The sequence below is a fragment of the Salvelinus alpinus genome, chromosome 3 (genome assembly GCF_045679555.1).
Source record: "Salvelinus alpinus chromosome 3, SLU_Salpinus.1, whole genome shotgun sequence".
NCBI classification, from domain to species: domain Eukaryota; kingdom Metazoa; phylum Chordata; class Actinopteri; order Salmoniformes; family Salmonidae; genus Salvelinus; species Salvelinus alpinus.
In genome coordinates this window covers 53,240,158-53,265,173 of record NC_092088.1, presented here as the reverse complement: position 1 = coordinate 53,265,173, position 25,016 = coordinate 53,240,158, and the positions used below count along the sequence as shown (strand labels likewise).

The 25,016-nt window shown below is 43.5% G+C and overlaps 1 protein-coding gene across 3 annotated transcripts in view; it reads right to left on the bottom strand.

Annotated features, from left to right (window-relative positions):
* Window positions 1-25,016, bottom strand: part of LOC139570958 (glutamate receptor ionotropic, delta-1-like) — a 448,588-nt gene that overhangs the window by 130,703 nt on the left and 292,869 nt on the right. The window lies entirely within an intron of this gene.

The window sequence follows — 25,016 nt, the reverse complement described above, 5'->3', positions numbered from 1 at the left end:
ATCTCTCTCTCTCTCTCTCTCTCTGACTCTCCCCCTCTCTCTCACACCTACTAATGTACTTCAAAATAGCCATTAAAGTCAGGAAGAACACAAACAAGGCCACTTCAAAGTGAGAACACCCAATATTGTTTGAGAGAAATAATCAATCAACACAGTGTGGTTTCAGGTATAGTTGTTCTCCTCCCCCAGGGAAGAAATGGAGTTCATATGGAGGTTGTGCTTTGCTACAAACAGTTGAAGTCGGAAGTTTACATACACCTTAGCCAAATACATTTAAACGCAGTTTTTCACAATTCCTGACATTTAATCCAAGTACAAATTCCCTGTCTAAGGTCAGTTAGGATCACCACTATATTTTAAGAATGTGAAATGTCAGAATAATAGGAGAGAGAATGACTTATTTCAGCTTTTATTTCTTTCATCACATTTCCAGTGGGTCAGAAGTTTGCATACACTGTCATGTTCCTGACCTATTGTTCCTTTTTCTGTTATTTATTTAGTTGGTCAGGGCGTGAGTTTGGGTGGGTTGTCTTTGTGTGTTTTTGTTTAGTCTAGGGGTGTTGTATGTGTATGGGGTAGAGAAGAGTGAGGTTGTCTAGTTATGTCTATGGCTGCCTAGATTGGGTCTCAATCAGAGACAGCTGTCATTCATTGTCTCTGATTGGGAGCCATATTTAAGGCAGCCATAGGCAATAGGCTTTTGTGGGTAGTTGTCTATGTTGAACGTTTGTTGCTTGTCTGTGCACTTACGTTATTTAGCTTCACGGTCGTTTGTTGTTTTGTTAGTTTGTATATAGTGTTCGTTTTGTGTTTTCTCTCTCTTCTCAATAAAAGAAGATGTATTTTGCACACGCTGCGCCTTGGTCCAATCTCTGTCAAGAAGACGATCGTGACATACACTCAATTAGTATTTGGTAGCATTGCCTTTAAATTGTTTAACTTGGGTCAAACGTTTCGAATAGCCTTCCACAAACTTCCCACAATAAGTTGGGTGAATTTTGCCCCATTCCTCCTGACAGAGCTGGTGTAACTGAGTCAGGTTTGTAGGCCTTCTTGCTCACACACACTTTTTCAATTCTGCCCACACATTTTCTATGGAATTGAGGTAAGGGCTTTGTGATGGCCACTCCAATACATTGACTTTGTTGTCCTTAAGCCATTTTGCCACAACTTTGGGAGTATGCTTGGGGTCATTGTTCATTTGGAAGACCCATTTGCGACCAAGCTTTAACTTCCTGACTGATGTCTTCAGATGTTGCTTCAATATATCCACATACTTTTCCTTTCTCATGATTCTATCTATTTTGTGAAGTGCACCAGTCCCTCCTGCAGTAAAGCACCTCCACAACATGATGCTGCCACCACAGGGCTTCACGGTTGGGATGGTGTTCTTCGGCTTGCAAGCCTCCCCCTTTTTCCTCCACATGTAACGATGGTCATTATGGCCAAAACGTTCTATTTTTGTTTCATCAGACCAGAGGACATTTCCAAAAAGTAGGATCTTTGTTCCCATGTGCAGTTGCAGACCGTAGTCTGGCTTTTTTATGGCGGTTTTGGAGCAGTGGCTTCTTCCTTGCTGAGCAGCCTTTCAGGTTATGTCGATATAGGACTCGTTTTACTGTGGCTATAGATACTTTTGTACCTGTTTCCTCCAGCATCTTCACAAGGTCCTTTGCTGTTGTTCTGGGATTGATTTGCACTTTTCGCACCAAAGTACGTTCATCTCTAGGAGACAGAACGCGTCTCCTCCTGAGCGGTATGACCGATGCGTGGTCCCATGTGGTTTATACTTGCATACTATTGTTTGTATAGATGAACGTGGTACCTTCAGGCGTTTGAAAATTGCTCCTGAGGATGAACCAGACTTGTGGAGGTCTATAATTTTTTTCTGAGGTCTTGGCTGATTTCTTTAGATTTTCCCACGATGTCAAGCAAAGAGGCACTGAGTTTGAAGGTAGGCCTTGAAATACATCCACAGGTACACCTCCAATTGACTCATAATGATGTCAATTAGCCTATCAGAAGCTTCTAAAGCCATGACATCATTTTCTGGAATTTTCCAAGCTGTTTAAAGGCACAGTCAACTTAGTGTATGTAAACTTCTGACCCAGTGGATTTGGGGTATGGTGAATTATAAGTGAAATAATCTATCTGTAAACAATTGTTGGAAAAATTACTTGTGTCATGCACAAAGTAGATGTCCTAATCGACTTGCCGAAACTATAGTGTGTTAACAAGAAATTTGTGGAGTGCTTGAAAAACGAGTTTTAATGACTCCAACCTAAGTGTATGTAAACTTCTGACTTCAACTGTATGAATGAGAGGGTTTAAAAACTAGAGAGGAGGAGGTGATGTAGGAGGGTGGGGGACCAGTTCAACATTAAGCTGATATTAATTACATACAGTTGTATAGGGCGAGATGATCGCAGCTAGTGTGAACAGCACAGTTTGGAGGTATTGGAGGAGAGTGAGAGTGTGGTAATATGAAGCAGAGCTGGCAGTTGGCCGGGCAGGGAGTTTAGAGGGAAGAGGTAAGATGATGGCGCATTGCCAGCATCATGCCTGACCAAGTTTCCAGATAACACCCTTAGACATGGCTCATATTTAGGCTACAATGGATGTTTTTAATGTATTCTGGTGTTTTCAGGTGATTCACCAAAAGCATGTCACGGTCAGACAGGTGACTGGAGAGGGTCTTTCAAATACACATTAAGTGTACAATGGGGGTTATTTGGAAAACATCACATCTATTGTAATTTACAAAGCTTTTCTTGTTGACAAGCCAAGCAAAAGGTCAATAATAAATACAATTCAGAACACACAAGACGCTCTCTATTATGTCTTGTGGTTATTGTATATACATCAATCACATCTCTGTGAATCCCTGTCTCTGTGGAACGTGTGTGGGTTGGTGGGGTGGGTGTGTGTGTGTGTGTGTACGCCTGTGTATGAGAGAGAGAGTTTTCTAGAACTGTGGTCAATGCCTGCTTGGGCGGAATCTAATTTCCAGTGCGCTCTAAAAGTGGCCGTAAGTAATGACTACAGGGCTTTATAGCTCCAAGCTTTCCAATACACCTGAGGAGCACTTTAATTCAATTTTTCTCATCAAGATCAATAAAAGTGTCTAAACTATGGCTCCTGGGGATATAATGCTCTTTAATATTGCACTGTGCTTTAAGGCCAGACATTTTGTGATGCCTATGTAACAGCTTACAGCCATGGAGACGACCATCAAGCCAGGGAAACATTGAGCTGTCAAAGCTTAGCACACCATAAGATCTCCCTTTAGTGACAAGTCGATGAAAATCGCTAAAAACCCTTCAGCACACACACACACACACAATTACAGCTATGGCCATACTTGAGGGGCATAAGACGAGACAGTGGAGAGAGTGATCACAGGGTGGGCTGAGAGAAACATGATCAAAGCCTATATTTTGAAATCACTTACTTCTCCATTAGTTTGATTAATGGGACCAGCCTAGTCCTCAGACAGAGACAAGGGCCTTGAAAAATGATGCAATTACAGCTTTTTAAATAGGAGAATGAAAAGGCCTGTTGGAGAGAGGAATCTGGAGGAGATTCTCCTGGACAGCATGCTCTCCCTCTTGATCCATCTTTCCTTCATCCCTCCATCCAACTATACCTCTTCCCAAAGGCTGTTTAACTACATATCACCTTCCAACCAGCATATTAAATGGCATGCATGTAAAACAAATGTCCCGCGATATAAAATTGTGGCACATGACATCCCGTTTTCTTCTATAATGTCACCTTAGGCTGTTCTAAAAACCTGACAAGGACAGGAGACTACTGTACTCTACTTTGCTCTAATTGAGGGGACGACTTACCTATCTCACCTTTTGGTCTGGTTTTACTACTATAATCAGTAAAGACATTTAAAGAGAAGGAGCATGAAACTGCCATCATATAAGGCTCTTTTTGTTGAGCGGCTATTGTGTGGTATTAGTGTATTAGCAAGTCTCAAGTGGGGGTCCTGGACAAAAAAACATTCTAACGAACCACCTTGAAATTTATTAAGACGAATACCATACACCTTGAGCACGACTTTCACTACAGTAAAGCAAGAACAGAAACAGAGAGATTTGTCCTCTATGTTACCCTGTAATTGTCCTGCTAATCACAGAGAAAGGCTCTACTGCATCTGGATATTAAAGGTCTGCGTGCACTACGGCGTACTGTGGTGATATTGAGGACAATAATGTTTTCTCTATTCACCTCAGTGATGGCTCACAGAGCAGTGTGGGGGTGGATGCTAATACGTCTGTCACTCAGGCTAATCACTACCGATGAACTCTTTCATCCCACTGCTGCTGTAAACATAGGATTAGAAACAGTGAGAGGTACAGAGAGAGGGGGCGAGGTATACTGTAGTAATACGGCAGTTATACAGAGAGTATGCTTATATTTCACTAATCACAATTTATTTTGGGGAATACTTTCAGTCCTGCATTTCTTTACATGTATCATATGTGCAAATGCATAAATTAATAAGTAAAAGTAGATTAATCTAAACCTTATCAAAGTGCTGATTTATGCTCTCATCCAATATCTGTTATCAGGCTGCAACACAAATGGATTATGTGGTGTTTGCTTTACTAATCCTACCAATCCTACCACCAGAAAGCAATGAACTCATCAAAAAGAGACATCTGACAGCCCTGTAGTCCCCAGTCCCCTGTTCTCCCCTTGGCAAAATCTGAGACACATGGCCAGTGGTCAGACATGCGGCCATCTGTGTGTGTGTGTTGTGTTGTGTTGTGTGTGTGTGTGTGTGTGTGTGTGTGTGTGTGCGTGCGTGCGTGCGTGCGTGCAATACCCTTCTGTAGTGATATAGGGCCCTTGGGCCATCATTAGTCTCCAAGAAGTGCCAAAGGGATCACCTAAGGCTATACTTGTGAAAAAAAGGATCAAATGAAACCAGAACGGGACGTGAACAGGACACCGAATGCTGATGATCAATTCTCGATTCAAGTCAGGCAATCTAAAATCGCTCCAAATGCACGTAGAATAAAATTGATTTGATGGGTGTAAATATTGTAAAAATTGGGACTTTACAAAGTTATGTAGTGTTCCTTCAGCAATGGAAACAGTAGGGATAGCCAGAGGAAAGACTAGGGGCGATCTCACACACACACAAACACAGGATCTGAATACAAAGTGAGCGACCCTCATATGCCCTGTCCTCATAAGCCCTCTCCACTATAACTAATGATGATGATTTTCCTGCACAGATTGAACAAAATCAAAATCAAAACAAACAACAAAACACTAACAGGTAGGTTAAGGTACAGTACCTAAGGGAAGTTAAGGTGTCACAGCCTAAGCTTACTTTCACATACTGAGTGTCATACATCTGAATTTATAATCAAGTCCTTGCTCCCACATTAGCATGTACAGTGTTTCTCACATTCAGGAGGCTGGGAAGCAGAGTTTCAGGGAGACCAATTAAGGATTTCAATCCACTGCTTCATTTATTTTAACAGCAGAGAGCCATACCCAAGGGAAAACGACCGTCATTTGTTTCTGGAAATTCTCTGCGAAAGCTACCAGTTTTGATGAAAAAAAAACAATGTAGTGGAAATAACGGAGCGTTGTTAAATGAGAGTGGCTTAGGGGAATTAAGATATTGGCACAATACAATATGATATGACTGAATTACATATGCCGATTTGGTGTGGTGCTAAATTGCCCCCCGAAAGCAATGTTTGACTAACTTCCATTTGACAGCAATGTTTGACTATAACAGTTGAATTTTGCAGAAAATAACTGACAAATAACACCAGATTTTGATCCTCCATAGAATAACCAAAGCTGGTGGTATAGAGTAGTAATCACAACTTGCACTATCTAGTGCAAGTCGTTATTTTATACTCTATACCACCAACTTTAAGTCTTCTATAAGCCTATAGGCATTGGTTTAATGAGATAACATTGGATTCATTCCATATCTTATCGTAAAGCTATAGTGGCCTTCAACTGATTCCTAAGAGCTCAGATGTTATGGAAGTAAAGGACCAAATACCTGTTTTCCAAATGGTTGGATTAGCAATTACCCCAAAAAAACTTTTACTTAGAGTCTCCTACACTACATTACCAAAAGTATGTGGGCACCTGCTTCTCGAACATCTCATTACAAAATCATTGGCATTAATATGGAGTTGGTCCCTCTTTGCTGCTAGTCAAGTTCTTTCACACCGATCTCAACCAACCTTTTCTGTATGGACCTCACTTTGTGCACAGGGGCATTGTCATGCTGAAACAGGAAAGGGCCTTCCTCAAACTGTTGCCACAAAGTTGGAAGCACAGAATCGTCTAGAATGTCATTGTTTGCTGTAACATTAAGACTTCCTTTCACTGGAACATTAAGATTGTAAGATTAAGATTTCCCTTTCCTGGAACTAAGGGGCCTGAACCATGAAAAACAGCCCTAGACCATTATTCCTCCTCCACCAAACTTTACAGTTGGCACTATGCATTCGGGCTGGAAGCGTTTGTTCTCCTGGCATCTGCCAAACCTAGATTTGTCCGTCTGACTTACAGATAGTGAAGCGTGATACGTCACTCCAGAGAACGCGTTTCCACTGCTGTCACGACTTCCGCCGAAGTCGGTCCCTCTCCTTGTTCGGGCGGCGTTCGGCGGTCGACGCACCGGCCTTCTAGCCATCACCGATCCACTTTTCATTTTCCATTTGTTTTGTCTTTGTTTTACACACCTGGTTTCAATTCCCCAATTACATGTTCATTATTTATCTGTTGTCCCCATGGTTTTTGTGCGTGATTGTTTTATGTATGTTCGGTCCGTTATTGTGGGCTCGGTATTACGAAATGTTATTGGAATATTTGAGTAAAGTTACTTGTGTTACTCATCTCTGCTGTCCTGTGCCTGACTCCTCTGCACCAGCTACACCCAGACCATTACAACTGCTCCTGAGTCCAATGGCGGCGAGCTTTATACCACTCCAGCCGAAGCTTGGCATTGCGCATGGTGATCTTAGGCTTGTTAGGCTGCTCCCGACAAACAGTTTTGTGCTGACGTTGCTTCCAGAGGCAGTTTGGAACTCGGTAGCGAGTGTTGCAACAGAGGACAGACTATTTTTACTTGCTACGCCCTTCAGCACTCCGTGGTCCCGTTCTGTGAGGTTGTGTGCCCTACCACTTTGTGGCAGAGTCGTTGTTGCTCTTAGACATTTCCAGTTCACAATAACAGCACTTACAGTTGACCGGGGCAGCTCTATTAGGGTAGAAATTTGATGAACTGACGTTGTTGGAAAGGTGGCATCTTATGACAGTGCCATGTTGAAAGTCAGTGAGCTCTTCAGTAAGGCCATTCTACTGTTTGTCTATGGCCATTCTACTGTTTGTTATATACAGTGGGGAGAACAAGTATTTGATACACTGCCGATTTTGCAGGTTTTCCTACTTACAAAGCATGTAGAGGTCTGTAATTTTTATCATAGGTACACTTCAACTGTGAGAGACGGAATCTAAAACAAAAATCCAGAAAATCACATTGTATGATTTTTAAGTAATTAATTTGCATTTTATTGCATGACATAAGTATTTGATACATCAGAAAAGCAGAACTTAATATTTGGTACAGAAACCTTTGTTTGCAATTACAGAGATCATACGTTTCCTGTAGTTCTTGACCAGGTTTGCACACACTGCAGCAGGGATTTTGGCCCACTCCTCCATACAGACCTTCTCCAGATCCTTCAGGTTTCGGGGCTGTCGCTGGGCAATACGGAATTTCAGCTCCCTCCAAAGATTTTCTATTGGATTCAGGTCTGGAGACTGGCTAGACCACTCCAGGAACTTGAGATGCTTCTTACGGAGCCACTCCTTAGTTGCCCTGGCTGTGTGTTTCGGGTCGTTGTCATGCTGGAAGACCCAGCCACGACCCATCTTCAATGCTCTTACTGAGGGAAGGAGGTTGTTGGCCAAGATCTCGCGATACATGGCCCCATCCATCCTCCCCTCAATACGGTGCAGTCGTCCTGTCCCCTTTGCAGAAAAGCAGCCCCAAAGAATGATGTTTCCACCTCCATGCTTCACGTTTGGGATGGGTTCTTGGGGTTGTACTCATCCTTCTTCTTCCTCCAAACACAGCGAGTGGAGTTTAGACCAAAAACTTATATTTTTGTCTCATCAGACCACATGACCTTCTCCCATTCCTCCTCTGGATCATCCAGATGGTCATTGGCAAACTTCAGACGGGCCTGGACATGCGCTGGCTTGAGCAGGGGACCTTGCGTGCGCTGCAGGATTTTAATCCATGACGGCGTAGTGTGTTACTAATGGTTTTCTTTGAGACTGTGGTCCCAGCTCTCTTCAGGTCATTGACCAGGTCCTGCCGTGTAGTTCTGGGCTGATCCCTCACCTTCCTCATGATCATTGATGCCCCACGAGGTGATATCTTGCATGGAGCCCCAGACCGAGGGTGATTGACCGTCATCTGAACTTCTTCCATTTTCTAATAATTGCGCCAACAGTTGTTGCCTTCTCACCAAGCTGCTTGCCTATTGTCCTGTAGCCCATCCCAGCCTTGTGCAGGTCTACAATTTTATCCCTGATGTCCTTACACAGCTCTCTGGTCTTGGCCATTGTGGAGAGGTTGGAGTCTGTTTGATTGAGCGTGTGGACAGGTGTCTTTTATACAGGTAACGAGTTCAAACAGGTGCAGTTAATACAGGTAATGAGTGGAGAACAGGAGGGCTTCTTAAAGAAAAACTAACAGGTCTGTGAGAGCCGGAATTCTTACTGGTTGGTAGGTGATCAAATACTTATGTCATGCAATAAAATGCAAATTAATTACTTAAAAATCATACAATGTGATTTTCTGGATTTTTGTTTTAGATTCCGTCTCTCACAGTTGAAGTGTACCTATGATAAAAATTACAGACCTCTACATGCTTTGTAAGTAGGAAAACCTGCAAAATCGGCAGTGTATCAAATACTTGTTCTCCCCACTGTACCTGTAAGCAACGGGTGTGGTTGAAATAGCCGAATCAACGAATTTGAAGGGTTGTCCACATACTTTTGTATATATAGTGTACTTGACAGCATTTTGGGACTTTTTGACAACATCTAATAAAATTGTAGTTAAACCACATATTCTGCCAAACGATAATGAAGTGATCATCACATAGATACAGTAAAGGAAGCGCCTAAAGGCTACATCACCGAAAACAAATTGTCTGACACTGATTTCGAGAGTTTAGAGGTCAGCAAATAAACGAGACGGACTTGATTGCTGCTTCTTTTTTGGAGTTTTGATTTCAGAAACCATTTGATTTCTGGGACAGCTGAAGCAAAAAAAACATTTCAAAAATCCACCTAAGATACACCTCGGTGGGACAACTACATATCTCAATCATCGTAAGTACATTTTTCCTCAATAAAGTAACTATCAGCAAAGTCAGTGCTAGTAGGAGGGAAAAAAGTCAAGTGCGAGTGTTAGTTTATGAAAGTACGTTAATTTTTTTGGGGGGGGGGGTGCTGTGGGATGATTTAAGATATTCTTTGAAGAGTTAGAGTTTCAGATGTTTTTGGATGATGGGAAGGGACTCTGCTGTCCTAGCTTCATGGAGAAGCTGGTTCCACCTTAGGGGTGACAGGACAGAGAAGAGCTTTGACTGGGCTGACCGGGAGCTGCCCTCCCGTAGGGATGTGAGTACTTGGGTTGGGGTGTAGGGTTTGAGAATAGCCTGAAGGTAGGGAGGGAAAAGAGTTTCCTAGGGTAAGAGGCAGAAACTTGAAATGTAGTGTGATATTTAGCAGCGGATAAAGAGGAACAGAAGGTGAAGAGAAGGGAGTAAAAGGAAGATACTGTATGTCCTCCGGAAGTTAAACTTTCCTCCATTTTCACTCAGCTGCCTACAGCCCTGTTCCGTAAATTCGCAATGAATCACTCAGCCACAGAGCAAGAGGGGAGGGCTGAGTCGGCTGGGAGGAAAGGGGACAGTGCAGGTCATAGAATACGGGAAGGGAGGAGAGTAGGGTCGAAGAGGCAGAATCAGGAGACAGGAGGGAGAAGGATTTAGCAGAAGGGAGAGATTTATAGGATAGAAGAGAAGAGAGTAGTGGGAGAGAGATAGCGAAGATTGCGATGGCGCATGACCATCTGGATAGGGGCGGAGTGGGTAGGGTTGGAGGAGAGAGAGACGGAAAAGGAAAAAAAGTAGTCATCAGAGACCTGGAGGGGGGGTTGCAGTGAGATTAGAAGGCAAACAGCCTCTATTATTTTGTATTTAATTTTTTTACTTAACCTTTATTTAACTTTGCTTTATCTTGGCCAGGTCGCAGTTGTAAATGAGAACTAGTTCTCAACTAGCTTACCTGGTTAAATAAAGGTGAAACAAAATAAAATAAAAAACCAAGCAAATCAAATAAGAACAAATTCTTATTTACAATGACGGTCTACCAAGAGGCAAAAGGCATCATGCCTGATGAGGTCAAGCATTTGCCTGGGCCTTGGAAAGGGTGAGGTCAAAAGAGCGAAGAATTGGTAAGTAAGAGGTGGAAAGAAATGAATCGAAGGCAGACGTTGGGAAGTTGAAGATGCCAAATACGCTTAGTGGTGAACCAGCGTCAGGAAATTAGCTTATCAAGGTGTCAAGCTCATTGATGAACTCTCTAAGGGCACCTGGTGGGCGATAGATGACAACAATGTTATGCTTGAAAGGACAAGTGACAGTGACAGCATGCAACTTAAGAGGAGATGGACAGGTAAGTGAGGGAGTAAAACAGAATATGTCTACTTAGTTTATCACTCTCTGTCAAGACATGAAAAACTTTTGGGTATCGCCATGGAGATACACAAATTAAATTCACCGGACATGAGTTTATGTTATGCATCTAACTGTATTAAAAACATTTCCATTCTTTCTATGTACTGAACACAGTGATAAAGGATGGGGGTGACATTTACCCCTACCTTTGTGAAAGACATTGATTAATGGTATTACAGATACCTCATAAGGACCCGGTACAGTGCCTTTGGAAAGTATTCAGACCCCTTGACTTGTTACACATTTTGTTACATTACAGCCTTATTCTAAAATTGATTAAATCAAATAAATTCCTCAGCAAACTACATACAATAACCCATAATGACAAAGTAAAAACAGGTTTTTAGACATTTATGCACACGAATTAAATATTAAAAACCGAAATACCTTATTTACTTAAGTATTCAGACCCTTTGTTATGAGACTCGAAATTGAGCTCAGGTGCATTCTGTTTCTAATGATAATCCTTAAGATGTTTCTACAACTTGATTGGAGTCCACCTGTGGACAGTGCCTTGCAAAAGTATTCATCCCCCCGCGTTTTATTTTGTTGCATTACAACATGTCATTTAAATTGACTTTTATTTGGATTGCATGTAATGGACATACACAGAATAGTCCAAATTGGTGAAGTGAAATGAAAAAAAATACTTAAACAGAAAAGGGGTGTGTGCATATGTATTCACTCCCTTTGCTATGAAGCCCCTAAATAAGATCTGGTGCAAACAATAACCTTCAGAAGTCACATAATTAGTTCAATAAAGTCCACCAGTGTGCAATCTAAGTGTCACATGATCTGTCACATGATCTCAGTATACAGTAGGTGACCAAGAACCCGATGTTCACTCTGACAGAGCTTTAGAGTTCCTCTGTGGAGATGGGAGAACCTCCCAGAAGGACAACCATCTCTGCAGCACTCCATCAATTAGGCCTTTATGGTAGAGTGTCCAGATAGAAGCCACTCCTCAGTAAAAGGCACATGACAGCCTGCTATGAGTTTGCCAAAAAGCGCCTAAAGGACTCTCAGACCATGAGAAACAAGATTCTCTAGTCTGATGAAAGCAAGATTGACCTCTTTGGCCTGAATGCCAAGCATCACCTCTGGAATAAACCTGGCACCATCCCTACGGTGAAGCACGGTGGTGTTGGCATCATGCTGTGGGGATGTTTTTCAGCGGCAGGGCCTGGGAGACTAGTCAGAATTAAGGAAAGCAAAGTACAGAGAGATCCTTGATGAAAAGCCGCTCCAGAGCGCTCAGGACCTCAGACAGGGGCGAAGGTTCACCTTCCAATAGGACAACGCCTCTAAGCACACAGCCAAGACAATGCAGGAGTGGCTTCGGGACAAGTCTCCGAATGTCCTTGAGAGGCCCAGCCAGAGCCCGGACTTGAACTCGATCGAACATCTCTGGAGAGACCTGAAAATAGCTGTGCAGCAACGCTCCCCATCCAACCTGACAGAGCTTGAGAGCATCTATAGAGGAGAATGGGAGAAACTCCCCAAATACAGGTGTCCCAAGTTTGTAGAGTCATACCCAAGAAGATTCGATGCTGTAATCGCTGCCAAAGTTGATTCAACAAAGTACTGAGTAAAGGGTCTGAATACTTATGTTAATGTGATATTTCAGTTTTTCATTTTGAATAACTTAGCAAAAAAATCTAAAAAACAGTTTTTGCTTCGTCATTATGGAGTATTGGGTGTAGATTGATGAGGGAAAAAAAGATTTCATCATTTTTAGAATAAGGCTGTAACGTAACAAAATGTGGAAAAAGTCAATGGGTCTGAATACTAAGCTATAAGAAGTTTGTTAATGGATATTTATATTTTGTGTTTTAAGTTATCATTTCAGTTTTACTTAGTGTTATCACTGTTACACACAATACGAAGGCACTGTACGTAACTTAATGGATGAAAATGGTGGTTGTACACCAGTGAGATCCCATTGAGCAATATACATTATTTTTATTTATTTTGTAATTTTTTTCATTTTACCCCCTTTTCTCCCCAATTTCGTGGTATCCAATTGTTAGTAATTAATATCTTGTCTCATCGCTACAACTCCCGTACGGGCTCGGGAGAGACGAAGGTCGAAAGCCATGCGTCCTCCGAAACACAACCCAATCAAGCCGCACTGCTTCTTAACACAGCGGGCCTCCAACACGGAAGCCAGCCACACCAATGTGTCGGAGGGAACACCGTGCACCTGGCTCCCTTGGTTAGCACGCACTGCGCCCGGCCCGCCACAGGAGTCGCTGGTGCGCGATGAGACAAGGATATCCCTACCGGCCAAACCCTCCCTAACCCGGACGACGCTAGGCCAATTGTGCGTCGCCCCACGGACCTCCCGGTCGCAGCCGGCTGCGACAGAGCCTGGGCGCGAATCCAGAGTCTCTGGTGGCGCAGCTGTCGCTGCGATGCAGTGCCTTAGACCACTGCGCCACCCGGGAGGCCGCAATATACATTTTTGAAGAAAATAACTGGTAGGCATATGTCATTGTAATGTACAGGCGTTCTGTTGGTGATGGAGATGCTGTTGATGGTTGAAAAATGTCTGTGCTTAATTAACGGCACAATACTTCTCTGCCATAAACATTACCTCAATGGGGACACATGGGGGTCAGTACGGCAAGTATAACAGGTATGTCTAGGTGTGAAACAGAACAAAATAAAAATGGCTTCTACTGCTTCAAATCACCATCACCACAACAACTTAATGATGATAAGCCATAATATGTCACTGAAGTGTCTCCCTGCCCTCTCAAAGACATGCTTTAGGCTACTAAATCCCCTAAATTAAAAAAATGGAAGAGGTCTCTCACACAGTTTTAAATCTAAGAGATGACTTATGAAAAGGCAAATTATTTATGAAAAGCTGTTTAACTTCCTCCGATGATTCATACTACCATATAGTAAGTAATAACAATCCATAACGTAAAGAGCTTGCCAACTGCATCCGTTTCCATTTTAATGCCAGAACTTGAATATACAGTCATCTTTCTTGATTATAGCTCCTCTATTTTTTTTTTACTGGACTATGCAATTAGGAACTTGACAGTCTTTTAACCTGCAGGTAGGAACCTGTTGCCTTATTTGTCAGAGGTTAAATACATATTTACCCCACATGATGGTAGGGTATTGTTGATATCCTCAGGAATCCCTTCAGGTAAAATTATATAACACTGGACTCCACCCACTCAGATACAAATAGAAACAAAATGCGAGGATAGTGGACTTTAACATCTTGGGAAGTAAATCATTTTTTCTCTCAGGATGGTGATAGCTGAAACTAATAGAGGCCAAAGGTTGATTTCCACAATGACTGCACATGTATTTTTCTGTGTGTCTTTTTTACTCAGCCTATCCCCAGGTTACCGCATGCAGGATGATGAATACCACAGATTATACTGTGAGATAGAGATTCAACTTGTCTTATGTTTTATTGAGGCCAAAGAGGTGCTGCGAGAGAGAGATGAAAGTGAGAGGGAATTAAATGGAGAGTGGTGAAACTGGGAGAGAGTGGTAGAAAGTGGTATGATATGTGTGCAGAGACAGTAAGAGAGATATACAGAGACGGAGAGAGACAGAAAGAGAGACAGAGACAGGGGTAGAAAGGGTATGAGAGAGAATTTGAGACAAAAGGAGAGGCAAAATATCAGGATATGGAAAAAGAAAGGGGAAAAAGATAAAGCACTGGCAGAGGGAGACATATGAAGCTATTAGGAAGAGAGAATGTAGGAAAAACAAAAATAGAGAATCTCTGCAAGAAGGAGAGAGGGAGAGAGCAGAGGGCAGAGGAGGATGAGATGTAGGACAATGATATATCGCTTGCTGGCAGGCTCAATTTGTCATGACATTATTGTGAGGAAAATGGAATTGAAGAGTTACATACAGGGGCACTGGAAGAGGACAGGAGGTCAGGGGTGGCAGCACTAGAGTCAGAGAGGACTGATAAGAGTGGACAGTAATCGTGATAAACTCCTGGACCCCTTTACCCTTTGACCAAGACAGGCATCACAGCTCCTTTTGGATCTTCACTGCTTCACAGTGCCCTGAACTCTCTACGGATTTACTGGGAGATCTACGGCTGACCCATATTATTAGACTGGTCGATTGTTTGGTCAATAGGCTGTTGGCTGACCAAGATTTTTTTCGTCGAGCAGTAGCAAATATACAGATATCTTTTTATGGCACACGAGACACCTGTGTTATTCGCGCTCATCTCAGTTAACTAATCCATTGCGGAGGCCGAGACGAATCAATTGCGGAGGCTGTGCAGATGGCACAGTCCAAGAAGAAGGGGAGGGTGGCTGCACAATGCACGTCTCACTCCAGAATGTGCTCTCTCCCGCAAATTCATTGTTTCATAACTTCATTGTGTGAATTGTTTGCATATCAATGTTAGTGTCTATCAATTCCCCGTTACATACAGTACCGGTCAAAAGTTTGGACACACCAACTCATCCAAGGGTTTTTCTTTATATTTACTATTTTTTACATTGTAGAATAATAGTGAAGACATCAAAACTATGAAATAACACATATGGAATCATGTAGTAACCAAAAAAAGTGTTAAACAAATCAAAATATATGTTATATTTCAGATTTTTCAAAGTAGCCATCCTTTGCCTTGATGACAGCTTTGCACACTCTTGGCATTTTCTCAATAAGCTTCACGTGGAATGGTTTGCAACAGTCTAGAAGGAGTTCCCACGTATGCTGAGCACTTGTTGCCTGCTTTTCCTTCACCCTGCAGTCTAACTCAAACCATCTCAATCGGGTTGAGGTCAGGTGGTTGTGGAGGCCAGGTCATGTGATGCAGCACTCCCTCACTCTCCTTCTTGGTCAAATAGCCCTTACACAGCACGGAGGTGTGTTGGGTCATTGTCCTGTTGGAAAACACATGATAGCCCACTAAGCACAAACCAGATGGGATGGTATATCACTGCATAATGCTGTGGTAGCCATGCTGGTTAAGTGTGCCTTGAATTCTAAATAAATCACAGACAGTGTCACCAGCAAAGCACCCCCACACCATCACACCTCCTCCTCCATGCTTCACGGTGGGAACCACACATGCAGAGATCATCCGTTCACTTACTCCACGTCTCACAAAGACATAGCGGTTGGAACCAAAAATCTCAAATTTGGGCAGCAATCTGAGGTGCAGTTAACTAATGAACTTATCCTCTGCAGCAGAGGTAACTCTGGGCCTTCCTTTCCTGTGGCGGTCCTCATGAGAGCCAGTTTCATCATAACGCTTGATGGTTTTTGCGACTGCACTTGAAGAAATTTCAAAGTTCTTGAAATTTTCGGATTGACTGACCTTCATGTCTTAAAGTAATGATGGACTGTTGTTTCTCATTGCTTATTTGAGCTGTTCTTCCCATAATATGGACTTGGTCTTTTACAAAATAGGGCTATCTTCTGTATACCACCCCTACCTTGTCACAACACAACTGATTGGCTCAAACGCATTAAGAAGGAAGTAAATTCCTAGCTTTTAACAAGGCACACCTCTTAATTGAAATGCATTCCAGGTGACTACCTCATGAGAGAATGCCAAGAGTCTGCAAATCTGTCATCAAGGCAAAGGGCGGCTACTTTGAAGAACCTAAAATATATTTTCATTTGTCACTTTTTGGGGTTACAATATGATTCCATTTGTGTTATTTCATAGTTTGATGTCTTCACTATTATTCTACAATGTATAAAACAGTAAAAATAAAGAAAAACGCTGGAATGAGTAGGTGTGTCCAAACTTTTGACCGGTACTATATATCACTAATAGTACATTTACCGTTAATTCCTATAATTTCTAATCTACAATGTTTGTTTGGTTATGGTAATGTCTATTAATGCACTCAATGAATTATTATTCCAGTCTTTTACCGTTCTCATTGTTGGACTGGAACCGTTGTTTGCAGAGCACACAACCTATGCTACAATTGTGTGAAACAAGAATATGGTGTATTTCATTCCATTTCCGAGTTTTGTCAATTTAGTCATTATATTCTGTTTGGAGCGCTCCTGTCAATGTTGAGTAAGGACTCACACCTGATTACGCATAGAACTAGGCTCTCAAATGTAGGCATATACATTTGTCCATTTGGGGATCTGATAGTATTTCTGATTGACTTAATGTACCACCACTAATGAGCTGTTGAGATTCTCAGAGTAATGTTTTCATCACCTCAAACAGCAAGGAAACAAAGTCTGTTTTTACATCCATTGAGACTGACAATAATTCCTCAATGTATATCAAAATCTTTCCAACTCTCTCCCTTTCGATAACCACTCAACGTGAAAGTGAAAAATGTCAGGCTCTGATCCAGTGGAAACGTCATAAAATAGGCCTACCTGATTACTTCTTATCCATTGCGCAAATAGCTTACAGCTGTGTCTGCCCCAAGCTCACTGGCGTGGGAAACTCTGGAGGGGGCAGAATATTTTATGCAATGTTGCAAGGAGCTTCAGGCCAGACACAAGTTAATAGTTGATACAATGTTGCAAGGAGCTTCAGGCCAGACACAAGTTAATGTGTCCGGACAGGTTACGTTTTTTTCCTTATGGTTATCTTGATCTCTGGCTCCATCTTGAGTCATTTGTGTCTTATTTCATCAAACAGTAAGCTTAAAATATTAGACTAAATCAATGCATATATAGTTGATTTTATTAAAACACATAGGGTGTCTATGTATGGAAAAATACATGTAAAAACATTTCCAATGTCACGTTCCTGACCTGTTTTCCCTTGTTTTGTATTTATTTAGTATGGTCAGGGCGTGAGTTGGGTGGGTTGTCTATGTGTGATTTTCTATGTTGGGATTTTGTGTTCGGCCTGGTATGATTCTCAATCAGAGGCAGCTGTCAATCGTTGTCCCTGATTGAGAATCATACTTAGGCTGCCTGGGTTTCACGTGTGTTTTGTGGGTGTTTGTTTTCCGTGTCAGTAGTTGTGCCACACGGGACTGTTTGTAACAGAAACACCCACCAACAAAGGACCAAGCAGAGTGGAAAAGGGCAGCGACAGCAGCAGCAGAAACAGACACAGGACTCCTGAACTTGGGAGGAGATCCTGGACGGCAAGGGACCCTGGGTTCAGCCAGGGGAATATCGCCGTCCCAAGGCGGAGTTGGAGGCAGCGAAGGCAGAGAGGCGCTGGTATGAGGCAGTGCGGCGACGCGGTTGGGAGCCCGAGAGTCAGACCCAAAAATGTCTTGGGGGGGGGGGGGCACACGCGGAGTGTGGCAAAGCCGGGTAGGAGACCTGAGCCAACTCCCCGTGCTTACCGTGGAGTGAGAGGGCGTCGTACTGGTCAGACACCGTGTTATGCGGTGGAGCGCACGGTGTCCCCAGTACGCGTACTTAGCCCAGTGCGGGCTATTCCACCTCGCCGCACTGGTAGTGCTAGGTTGGGCATCGAGCCGGGTGTCATGAAGCCGGCCCGACGCATCTGGTCTCCAGTGCGTCTCCTCGGGCCGGCGTACATGGCACCAGCCTTACAAATGGTGTCCCCGGTTCGCCAGCATAGCCCAGTGCGGGCTATTCCACCTCGCCGCACTGGCAGGGCTACGGGGACCATTCAACCTGGTAAGGTTGGGCAGGCTCGGTGCTCAAGAGCGCGTGTACTCCTTCACGGTCCGGTATATCCGGTGCCACCTCCACGTACCAGTCCTCCGGTGGCAGCCCCCCGCACCAGGCTGTCTCTCCGTCTCCTCCCTACAGGTGTACCTGCCTGCCCAGCGCCGTCTGAGCTGCCTGCCTGCCCAGCGCTGTCTGAGCTGCCTGCCTGCCCAGCGCCGTCTGAGCTGCCTGCCTGCCCAGCGCCGTCTGAGCTGCCTGCCTGCCCAGCGCCGTCTGAGCTGCCTGCCTGCCCAGCGCTGTCTGAGCTGCCTGCCTGCCCAGCGCTGTCTGAGCTGCCTGCCTGCCCAGCGCTGTCTGAGCTGCCTGCCTGCCCAGCGCTGTCTGAGCTGCCTGCCTGCCCAGCGTCGTCTGAGCCGCCCGTCTGTCCCGAGCCGTCAGAGCTGACCGTCTGTCCCGAGCCGTCAGAGCTGCCCGTCTGTCCCGAGCCATCAGAGCTGCCCGTCTGTCCCGAGCCGCTAGAGCCGTCCGCCAGACAGGAGCAGCCAGAGCCGTCCGCCAGACAGGAGCAGCCAGAGCCGTCCGCCAGACAGGAGCAGCCAGAGCCGTCCGCCAGACAGGAGCAGCCAGAGCCGTCCGCCAGACAGGAGCAGCCAGAGCCGTCCGCCAGACAGGAGCAGCCAGAGCCGTCCGCCAGACAGGAGCAGCCAGAGCCATCCGCCAGACAGGAGCAGCCAGAGCCGTCCGCCAGACAGGAGCAGCCAGAGCCGTCCCCCAGACAGGAGCAGCCAGAGCCGTACGCCAGCCATGACCAGCCAGAGCCGTCCGCCAGACAGGAGCAGCGAGAGCCGTCCGCCAGCCATGACCAGCAAGAGCCGTCCGCCAGCCATGACCAGCCAGAGCCGTCCGCCAGCCATGACCAGCCAGAGCCGTCCGCCAGCCATGACCAGCCAGAGCCGTCCGCCAGCCATGACCAGCCAGAGCCGTCCGCCAGCCATGACCAGCCAGAGCCGTCCGCCAGCCATGACCAGCGAGAGCCGTCAGCCAGCCATGACCAGCCAGAGCCGTCAGCCAGCCATGACCAGCCAGAGCCGTCAGCCAGCCAGGAGCTGCCAGAGCCGTCAGCCAGCCAGGAGCTGCCAGAGCCAGCCAGCCAGGATTCGCCAGAGCCTGCAGTCAGCCAGGATCCGCAAGAGCCTGCAGTCAGCCAGGCGATGCCAAAATCGCTCTTCACTCTGGAGCTGCCGGAGGCGTCCTTCACTCCAGCGCTGCCGGAGTCTCCCGCCTGTCCGGCGCTGCCGGAATTCCCCGTGCATTTGGGACCCATGGCTAGGGTCCCCAGGCCAAGGTCGGCGGCGAGGATCGCCGCTCATAAAAGGCCACGGGGGCGATTAAGGAGGCGGACAAAAACATTGTATAAGTGGGGTCCACGTCCCGCGCCAGAGCCGCCACCGTGGACAGACGCCCACCCAGACCCTCCCCTAGAGTTTTAGGTGGTGTGCCGGTATATCTGGCGGATCCTGGCTGGCGGACTGTGTGGCCCAAACACAGTCACAGGAACAAACACCCACAAAACACAAGTGAAACCCAGGCTGCCTAAGTATGATTCTCAATCAGGGACAACGATTGACAGCTGTCTCTGATTGAGAATCATACCAGGCCGAACACCAAATCCCAACATAGAAAATCAACCATAGACCAACCCACCCAACTCACGCCCTGACCAACTAAAATAAATACAAGACAAAGGCAAACAGGTCAGGAACGTGACACCTACAAGCAAATCAAAAGGGGAGCAGGTGGTGAGCAACTTTGTATTCATTCATTCTTGTCTGAATAAAAATATATTCATACCTAGACTGGCAATTACCACAAGGCAATATACTGTTTACAGTATGTACTGCACACTTGTGTATCGGCGTTATACCAGTAGAGATCTGAGTTATTGGTTCCAGCTAGAGAAAGGGGCTAATTCTACCATCAAAAATACTTTCAGATGTACAAATTAATAGTAATACATTAAAACATTTAAACACATATTGCAAATATTTATAGGAGATCAAAAAAATCAGTGGATGTTTACAATAATTAAATACTAAAAATTATTCAGAAGCCTTGGATTTCTTCACAATTTTATGTGTTACAAAGTGGGATTAAAACTGATTCAATTGTAATGTTTTGTCAACAATCTACAAAAAATACTCTGTAATGTCAAAGTGGAAGAAAAATTTAAACTTAAAAAAAAGTTTAATAGAAATTAAATAACAAAAATATAGTTGTTGCATAAGTATTCAACTCCCTGAGTCAAACATGTTAGAACCACCTTTGGCATTGATTACAGCTGTGAGTCTTCTTGGTTGAGTCGAAAAGTGCTTTGTAGGCATGGATTGTGCAATATTTGCCCATTATTCTTCTCAAAATTCTTCAAGATCTGTCAAGATCAAAAGTCTTGCCATACATTTTCAAGCAGATTTAAGTCAAAATTGCAACTTAGCCGCTCAGGAACATTCAGTGTCTTTTTAGTAAGCAACTCCAGTGTAGATTTGGCCACGTGTTGTGGGTTATTGTCCTGCTGAAAGGTGAATTCCTCTCCCAGTGTCTGTTGTAAAGCAGACTGAAGCAGGTTTTCTTCTAGGCCCATTTCTTAATTTAGGATTGCCTAAACAAAGGGGCTGAATACTTATGCAACGACTATATTTTATTAAATAAAAAAAGAATAAAAATATATATTATTATAAAATCCATTTTAATCCCACTGTAACATAATAAAATGTGAAAAAATCAGAGGGGTTTGAATACTTTTGCAAGGCACTGTATATCTTCATTAAAAACATTCAACAGAGGCTCACGTAATATCTTCTGGGATAACAAAATATCCCCATGCTGATTCTGCTGCAATAACAAAACCAGCATGGGGGAAATTGAGTCCTCTATTCAATGTCTAACACTTACCTTGCTATTAGCCAACTCAAAGTGCTACTTTATGTGCCCAAAATGAAAGAGTTCACGTCTTCCAAATGACGCCACTCAAGCAATCAACACCAGAGACCTTCATTATCATTCTGGCCAGTCTAATTGAGCTGGAGACTTTTGGGGGGATAGCTGTGCTGAGACATTTCATTGTGTTTAAAATGCTAATGCTGAAAACAGTATTGGACATGCTTAATTATAATCATCTCCTTTCATTAACACTGTGGGGTGGGTTTGCAGCTGAGTGGCAGTGATGGGATCATAGAAAGGGATAGGCCAGTGGGCTTAGTGAGCATGAAAGCTTATTTTTGATGCCATCGTTGTGTTCTGTGTGTGTTGACGCAATGAATCGTGCCGTGACTACAAATACAGGTCATGTCCAGCCCTTTCCATCTTATATCAGTAGATTCAGGACGGTTCAAAGGTAGAAGGTTACCATCTGTGACTATGTGGACACTGGGGAGAGTGAATTACTGTACTCTTGGGAAAGAGTCGAGACTATGGAGAATGGCTGTGAGAATAAAGTGATAATAGATGCAAGGGGGAGAGTCACTAGATAAGAGAGTGGACCTGAGCGGTTAGGTTTTAATATAATAAGAATGTTAACACTACGGAAGTTAAAGATAGAGTTAGAGGGGACACTGGGGAGAGGGTAGACATAAAAAAGAGGAAATGATTGAGATATCAATACCACAGACTGATACCTAGGTAAATGTGAAGAATAGAGTAGACCTTGGACCGAAGGAGTAGTTATCTTAGCAGGGATAGACCTTTTGACAGGGATACAAATAAGGTTGGTGGACCCTTGAGGAAGATGACACAGTGCTACTGAGTGCTAGTAATGCTCTTAACATCCACATTGCCTTTCACTCAAGTCTGGACATAATGGACATAATATAAGTGGACATAATATCCAGACACTAATTTCCTACTATTCTATATCATACCTATAACTCACTGACTTCAACAAAATAATAACGAAGGACATATACACTGTACAAAACTATACACACAACATGTTAAGTGTTGGTCCCATGTTTCATGAGCTGAAATAAAATATCCCATACATTTTCCATACGCATAAAAAGCTTACTTCTCTCAAATGTTGTGCACAAATTAGTTTACACCCCTGTTAGTGAGATTTCCCAGTACCTAGTTTTTTGTTGGGTTGACAGCATGGTCAATGTATTCAACCTTTTCTGGCCCATGGTGTTGCATGTGAATGTTTATCCTTTTAAGCTTGGAAAAGAGACCCTTAAACCCAGATTTGGACCACACACCCACTCCACTGAAGAGCAGGCTAGTGATTGCTTTGCAAAGCTTGCAGTTAGCCATTGATTCCTTCCTAACCACTCATTGTCGAATTTGCGATTTCCAACTTGTTGTCTAATGTTTATGTCCAATGGCCAATGAGCACTGATAAGTTTTATGTATAATTTATCTTCATATGACAAGGATTGAAAAGCATTTGCCAGTAGATTGTCGACATGATTCATGATGATGACTGCTTGTCTAGCTTCCTAGCTAAGATTTTGAAAGTATGATGTTGACATGATCAGTCCAATAAATGCTACGGTAGATATAACGTGATTTGACGGCATTTTATCTGTGGCCAATGACCTTGAGCCTTCTTAGATGGCACTTCTAATGTAACTCTATGCAGCACCCAAGGGGCTTGAATTTTTGAGCTCTTCCTGTAGATTTTGCATTGATGTAGTGTCCCCGTGAGTGACAGAACATTGAGCCAATCACGGCGCAACTAGAGAACATAACCAACCCCTACGCTCCATATTTTCCACTGGCTGCCACACCACCACAGAAAGCACTGAGCTAGGCTGAAACACCTGCATTTTGGAGCTGCCTTACTCAAAAAAGCAAAAAAGAGACCTTGTTTGTATGCAGCTTTATTAACTCTTTTTATTTTTTATTTTTTTTACATTGCTTGCAAACTGATACGTGACACGTATTAATGCAAAAATAACATGCAAAACAGGCAACACACAACATATATATGTATATATATACAGTACCAGTCAAAGGTTTGGACACACCTACTCATTCAAGGGTTTTTCTTTATTTTGACTATTTTCAACATTGTAGAATAATAGTGAGGACATCAAAACTATGAAATAACACATATGGAATCATAGATTCTTCAAAGTTTCCCCCCTTAGCCTTGATGACAGCTTTGCACACTCTTGGAATTCTCTCAACCAGCTTCACGTGAAATGCTTTTCCAACAGTCTTGAAGAGTTCCCACATACACTAAGCACTTGTTGCCGGCTTTTCGTTCACTCTGCGTTCCAACTCGTCTCAAACCATCTCAATTGGGTTGAGGTTGTGTTATTGTGGAGCCCAGGTCATCTGATGCAGCACTCCATCACTCTCCTTCTTGGTCAAATAGCCCTTACACAGCCTGGATGTGTGTGTTGGGTCATTGTCCTGTTGAAAATCAAATGATAGTCCCTCTAAGCACAAACCAGATGGAATGGTGTATTGCTGCAGAATGCTCTGGTAGCCATGCTGGTTAAGTGTGCCTTGAATTCTTAATAAATCACCAACAGTGTCACCAGCAAAGCACCCCCACACCATCACACCTCCTCTTTCATGCTTTACGGTGGGAACCACACATGCGGAGATCAACCGTTCACCCACTCTGCGTTTCACAAAGACACCAAAAATAAAACATTTTTACTCAAAGGACAGATTTTTACCGGTCTAATGTCCTTTGCTTGTGTTTCTTGTCTTTGCCAGTCTCTTCTTCGTATTGTCTCTTTTAGTAGTGTTTCTTTGCAGCAATTTGGCCTGATTCACGCAGTTTCCTCTGAACAGTTGATGTTGAGATGTGTCTGTTACTTCAAATCTGTGAGGCATTTATTTGGGCTGCAATGTAACTCTAATTAACGTATCCTCTGCAGCAAAGTAACTCTGGGTCTTCCTTTCCTGTGGCACTCCTTATGAGAGCCAGTTTCATCATAACGCTTGATGTTTCTTTTGACTGCACTTGAAGACACTTTCAAATTTCTTGACATTTTCCACATTGACTGACCTTCATGTCTTAAAGTAATGATGGACTGTCATTTCTGTTTGCTTATTTGAGCTGTTCTTGCCATAATATGGACTTGATCTTTTACCAAATAGGGCTATCTTCTGTATACCACCCCTACCGTGTCACAACACAACTGATTGGCTCAAACGCATTAAGAAGGAAAGACATTCCACAAATTAACTTTTTACAAGCCACACCTGTTAATTGAAATGCATTCCAGGTGACTTACTTATGAAGCTGGTTGAGAGAATGCCAAGAGTGTGCAAATCTGTCATCAAGGCAAAAGGTGGCTACTTCGAAGAATCTCAAATATAAAATATATTTTGATTTGTTTAACACTTTTTTGGTTACTACATGATTCCATATGTGTTATTTCATAGCTTTGATGTAGAAAATAGTAAAAATAAAGAAAAACCCTTGAATGAGTAGGTGTGTCTAAACTTTTGGCTGGTACTGTATATATATATATATATATTTTTTTTTTTTGCTAAACAGGTGGGGCTCAAAACAGGCTCTCCCCCACCTGCCCTGAATGATGGGTCGTCACTGTTCCCTGGTGCAACAGCACATTTTAAAACCCTGATGATAAATGAGTTCACAGA